Source organism: Otolemur garnettii, unplaced genomic scaffold, assembly GCF_000181295.1.
Source record: "Otolemur garnettii isolate 467f Iridium unplaced genomic scaffold, OtoGar3 scaffold00027, whole genome shotgun sequence".
NCBI classification, from domain to species: domain Eukaryota; kingdom Metazoa; phylum Chordata; class Mammalia; order Primates; family Galagidae; genus Otolemur; species Otolemur garnettii.
The window spans coordinates 17,327,226-17,333,743 of NW_003852422.1; positions in this window are offsets into that span (position 1 = coordinate 17,327,226).

Genomic DNA, 6,518 nt, shown 5'->3' on the forward strand with positions numbered 1-6,518 from the left:
CAGGAGAATTGCTTGAGCCCAGGACTTTGAGGTTCCTGTGAGCTATCACACGATGGCACTCTACCCAGGACAAGGTGAGACTGTCTCAAAAAAAAAAAAAAAAAAAAAAAAAAATTAGGTAAGTGGGTCCTAGTTACTTTTTTTTTTTTTTGAGATAGACTCTCACCTTGTTGTCCTAGGTAGAGAGTGCTATGGCATCATAGCTCACAGCAACTTCAAACTCTTGGGCTCAAGTGATCCTCTTCTTTGAGCCTCCCAAGTAGCTGGGACTACAGACATGCACCACCATGCCCAGCTAGTTTTTTCTATTTTTAGTAGCGGTGGGGTGGTCAGGCTGGTCTCAAACTCATGAGCTCAAGTGATCTGCTTGCCTTGGCCTCCCAGAGTGCTAGGATTACAGGCATAAGCCACTGCACCTGGCCCTAGTTAGATTTTTTAAAATCTTCTTATGTGTAGTCTATCTGGCCTGTATCTTGTACCTTTAAATAAAATCTCTTGAAAGAATGTGAATGCGCTCTAATTATCTTGGGCCAGGTAGTGGATCAGAATTCAAGTGAACAGGTTAGGCTCAATTAGCCTAATTTTGGGGGGAGGCTTGAGAGGGGTTGGCCCACTTTGGCCCAGGCTGGTATGCAGTGTTCTGTACCCTCCAACTTCTGGGGTCAAGGCATCTTTCCCGAGCTTCCCAAAGTGCTGGGGTTACAGGTGTGAGCCACTGCATCTGACCTAAATTTTAATTGTGTATATGGGTCGAGAATTGTAAAATACTAAAGAAGAGGGGTGGCACCTATGGCTCAAGGAGTAGGACACCAGCCCCATATGCCAGAGGTGGTGGGTTCAAACCCAGCCCTGGCCAAAAACTGCCAAAAAAAAAAAAAAATACTGAAGGAGAGCAAGGATAAGGCAAGGATAAAGGAGTCAAGGTGATCGTGGTGACCTCAGACCAAGAAACTGAACATGGTAGGGAGCAAATCTCCCACACACAGAAGTGGACTTCATTGCTTTCCCTATGTGGTTGGTGCCCTAACCCAGGTGTCACAAATGTCATCCCGTGTCCCCAGGTACCAAGGACAGGCTCACAGACACTCCTGGATTTGAGTTCCTGCTTTCATGGGCCCCTTCTCTCTCTGAACTCTGATCTCATGGCTCATTCCTCCCAAAACCTGTTGATTTTCACACGAAAACCCCCTTTACCTATGGAGGGGATTGTGTAACAGACCTCAAGGATTTGGGGATGAGCAGGAAGCTAATTCAGATTCCGTAAACACCAACTTGCCCTCTTCTTAAATGTCCTTTGACATTTCTAGCAATCCAGTTTCCCACTTGTTCCCCTCCCTTCTGCCTGGCTACCTCTAGCAATTCCTAAAAATGTCTTAATACATATAGTAGTTCAACGCCATGAGGAGTGACCTCGAGGGCACACTGGGATCGAGTGGGGACTTAAACAGAAGGCACCTGGGTCTTACCTAGACCAGCCGAATCTGAACATAAGGGCTGAGACCAGGATGTTTATTAAAAGCTCCCCAGGCAAGGCTGGTGCAGAGTGAGGTACAGTCGCTAGATAGGTCTGTCCTACTTGTAAATCTGAAGTCTCTCAAGTGCTGTGGGTTCTCAATGATTTCATATTGATTTCTGTAGCTGAAATGGGAACACTGGGGCAAGGTGGAGACATTCCATAGCTTGAATTACTTTAAACTGCCTTAAAATCAGTGTTTTTCATTCAGCCCTTCAGGGAAAAAAGGATGGCCTGATGCACAAAGACTGTAATTCAGAGTATTTGAAAGTTGTCAGTTAAATGAGTCTGTTTCTTTATCTTTCTTTTCCCTTCCTCCCTCCCTTCCTTCCTTCTTTCGTTTTTGATAAGGAGTCTCATGTTGTCATCCTGGGTAGAGTGCTGTGGTATCATACCTCACAGTAACCTCAAACTCTTGGGCTCAAGCGATCTTATTGCCTCAGCCTCCCAAGTAGGTGGGGCTACAGGTGCCCACCACAACACCCAGCTATTTTTTTGCTTTTAGAGATGGGGTCTCGTTCTTCCTCAGGCTGGTCTTGAACTTGTGAGCTCAAGCAGTCGACCTGCCTCAGCCTCTGAGTGCTAGGATTATGGGCGTGAGCCTGTGCCTGGCCATAACTATTTCTTATGCTGAAAAATTTCCTTTTACCTTGTGGAGTAACCTAATATGGTGATTAGGTGAAGAAAATGATTTTTCTTTTTTTTAGAGGCAAAGTCTCAAGCTGTTGCCCTAGGTAGAGTGCTGTGGCATCATAGTTCACAGCAACCTACAACCCTTGGGCTCAAGTGATCCTTTTGCCTCAGTTTTTCTATTTTTAGTAGAGATGAGGTCTTGATTTTACTCAGGCTGGTCTTGAACTCATGAGCTCAAGCAATCCACCTGCCTTGGCCTACCAGAGTGCTAGGATTACAGGCGTGAGCCACCATGCCCAGCCAAGAACATGATTTTTAAAGAGACATTAGTAATACACTTGGTGAATGGGACAAAAAGCAGTTTCCAGAGTCATTATCAGGTTTGTATCCGATATAATGTGTCTTCGTATCCACTCTCAGAAATGAAGGTATTCAAAGGTGTTAGCTTGGTTAGGTATTTACCTCTGTGTGGTTAAATAACACACTTGTGCTAACTCTTGATATTTCGGATTTAGACATTATCTGCTGCTCTTCTAAGGAAGATGAGAGCTTTCTCCTTTTTCCGTTGCCACCATTCACGAGCACACTTCTCTTCTTCCCATCTTCGCAACTTAAGTAGTCATTTTGGTTGGCTGTGTAGTATGCTGTAATTGCTTTTACTTTGCTACTTTTTATTTTCCCTATAACTAATCGTTGTCTTTTTTTTGAGACACAGTCTCACTATGTCGTCCTCAGAGTACCATGGTGTCCCAGCTCACAGCAACCTCAAACTCCTGGGCTCAAGCAATTCTCTTGCCTCAGCCTTCTGAGTAGCTGAGACTACAGGCATGCACCACCACACCTGGCTAGTTTTTCTGTTTTCTGTAGCGATGCGATCTCGCTCTTGGGCAGGCTGGTGTGGAAGACCTGAACTCAAGCAGTCTACCTGCCTCAGGCCCTCAGTGCTGGGATTACAGGTGTGAGCCACCGCCTGTAAAAGATAAAGTCGTTTTATCTTTTTCTTTCTCAAAAGACGTTCAGACATAGTGAGTATTTTGTCGGTTTCATCTTCCCATGAAAGCCTCTCCTGGAGCCTCTATCTGCTTCAGTCTGAGCTAGTTGCCCTCTAGATTTAGAAACACTTGTTATCTTGTCATCTTCTTGCACCGCCATCCTGAGGATTAACCTGCGTAGCATACAGCCTGTTTCCTTATCCCATGTTCACTGTTTCTTGGTTTCACTTCCTTGTTTTGGTGCAGCACATCCTATGGTAGTTTCCTAAGAAAGATTCATTAAGACCTTGCTTGTCTGAAAATGTTTTTAATCTGTCTTCATATCGGAGCCGTTCGTTTACGTTAGAGAATGTTTGCTCGCAGAGTTTTGAAGTCTTCTAGCTTCTGGTCTTACTAGGAAGAATTCCTAAGCATTCTGGCGGCTGGTCCTTTGCAGGAGTGTAAAGCTTCCTTCTGGAAGCTTGTCTCAGTGTTCCAAACTTTCATAGTGGTATTTCTTAGGGCTAGGTAGCCACTGTGATGGCCAGCTGATGGGCCTTGGGCCCTTTCTGTTCATTCATTTTGTTTGTGGGGTTATTTTTTTGTTACTGAGTCAGGGTCTCACTCCATTACCTAGTTATCCTCATAGCTCACAGCAACCTCAAACTCCTGGCTCAAATAATCCTGCCTCAGCCTCTCAAGTAGCTGGGACTACAGTAGTATGCCACCACACCCAACTCATCATCATTATTATTATAGAGTTGAGGTCTTGTTATGTGTCCTAGGCTGGGCTCAAGCGGTCCTCCCACCTCAGCCTTCCAGAGTGCTGGGCTTATGAGCAACTGCTCCTGGCCTGATGTGTCCTTTCAGTCTATAGAGTCGTGTCCTTCAGTTGTGAAGAAGTTTCTTTTCTTTCTTATATATATATATTTTTAGAGACTAAGTTTCACTTTATTGCCCTCAGTAGAGTGCTGTAGAGTCACAGCTCACAGCAACCTCCAACTCCTGGGCTTAGGCGATTCTCTTGCCTCAGCCTCCTGAGTAGCTGGGACTACAGGCACCCACTACAATGCACGGCTTTTGTTGTTGTTGTTGCAGATTGGCTGGGGCTGGGTTTGAAATGGCCACCCTTGGTATATGGGGCTGGCACCCTACCCAGTGAGCCACAGGTGCCGCCCTGTGAAGAAGGTTCATTGTTTCATTGAATTCTCCTGTCTGTCATTTTTGGCTTTCTTTCTATAATTTGTTATTTGGCTACTGTTAGGTCATTAAATATGAAATGTTCAATTTTGAATTAAAAGTTTATCATATCTTAAACAAGAAGCAGTACAATTAAACAAAGTCTGCTTCTACACTATCGACATGGTTTTGCCATCTTAATGGTACCTTGTATATACCAGCATCAAGGAAGCCTGGAGCGCGAGTGGTGATGAAATGAAGAGAGGCATTTTCCATAGCTTGTTGAGTATTGAATATTTTTCCTCACAAGAAGTGGTCCGCAAGGAGTGGCAGTCAGTTCGTGCAAGTTCTGGTGGATGACAGAGTTTCCAAGTTTAGCTTGTGCTGTTTATGTGACAGCACTGTCTGGCACTAGGATTGGCCTGTCTGTATTGACCAGTCTTGGCTGGTTAGTCTCAAGCATGTCCATCATTTCATCCAGTTGGTTGCTGTAGACTCCCACTGTAATTGATTGGCCAGGTTTCTTGAAGCTGTAGCAGATAATACTGGTGCTGGACCATCAAGCAGACACCATTAGCTTTTTTTGATGAATATTTGCTTTTTGGCACTTTGTCTAATCATTGAGTTGAATGCTTACACTTGTCAAAAGAATCCATTGTTCATCACACATACCAATATGGTATAGAAATGGTTCTCTTTTATGTTGTAACAGCAGAGAAAGGCAAGCTTCTAAGCGATTTCTCTCCTGATGCTCACTTAATTCATACAGAACCCATCTATCCAGTTTTGTTACCTTGCTGATTTGTGTCAGATGGTCCAATATTGCTGGAATAGTAACGTCAAACCTTGCTGCTAATTCACACGTAGGTTGAGATGAATTCGGTTCTTCTGCAGCTACCTTGGTCTCAGGTCCCATGCGGCTCATTTTCAAGATAAAAATCACCAGAAGGGAACTTCTCAAACATCAAGGCACTGTGCATTCATCAGCTGCTTCCTTCCCCAACCCTTCATTGATGTTTGGAGCTGTCTGTGCTGTATGAGTTCCATGATAAGCCTCATATTCAAAAAAAGCATGATTTTTGACTTATCCATGGTTTCACAAAAATTACTCAAAAAAAAAAAATTAAAAGATAATCATAGCCAAAATGTGCATTTGAAAGAATGAGGCTGTACCTTCATAAAACAAAAACAAAACCCCCCAACAAGTGTCAAAGTGAAATGCCAGAGATCTCAACTGTCAAATTAGCCCTTGAGGAAATCGGACGTTTCATACTTCACCTAATAGATATCCTCTTCAATTTTCTCTTATCTTTTTTTTTTTTTTTTTTAGCTGCTATTTGATTTGTGTGGAGGAATTTTCTCACTGCTTCTATTGAAATTTTCGTCTCTGTTAATTACAGTAAAATAATTTTAAAAATTCTTATTCTGGTCTCTGAAAGTTCTATATTTATTTAGACACAGTCTTACTTTGTAGTTCTCAGTAGAGTACCATGGTGTCATATCTCACAGCAAACTCAAACTTCTGTAATCCTCTTGCCTCAGCTTCCCAGGTAGCTGGGGCTATAGGTGCCCATCGCAGCACCCAGCTATTTTTAGAGACAAGGTCTTGCTCTGTCTCAGGCTGGTCTCGAACTCAAACTCAGGCAATCATAGCTCATAGGAACCTCAGCCTCCCAGAGTGCTAGGATTCCAGGCATGAGGCATGGTGCCTGGCCACAAAGTTCCATCTTTATAGTTTCTTATTCCTGTTCTCTTCTTCCTACATCATCCCTCTTTCTTCTATATTAATTTTCTGTGTGTTTTCTGTCTATCCTGTTAGAGGCTTTCCTCACATGTCAGGTGATGCTTAGTTATCTGTGGTTAATTCAGAATAGGGGGTTAAAATGTCCCTGGGATGTCCCGTGTGTGTAGGTAGATGTGGGCTTAATGCAGGCTGAGCTGCCTGGGCTGGTTGGTAGGGGCCCCCTGTCTGTTTGGGTCTTCCCTTTGGGTTTCCTGTGGAGGGAAGAAGGGGCAGAGGGATGTCTCTGCAACTTCCGATAGTAGAGTTCACTGAACTCTGCTGTCACCCGTGGTGGGTGGTGGCTATGCTCTCAGCTGTGCTGGGGATCTGTAGTGCAGAGCCCTCTAGACCTCTCCAGGAGTCCAAATCCTCCTGCAGGGCAGCAATCTAGCAGTCTCATTGCTGCTTTAGTAGAGTTTGGTTTTTTTTTTTTTTTTTT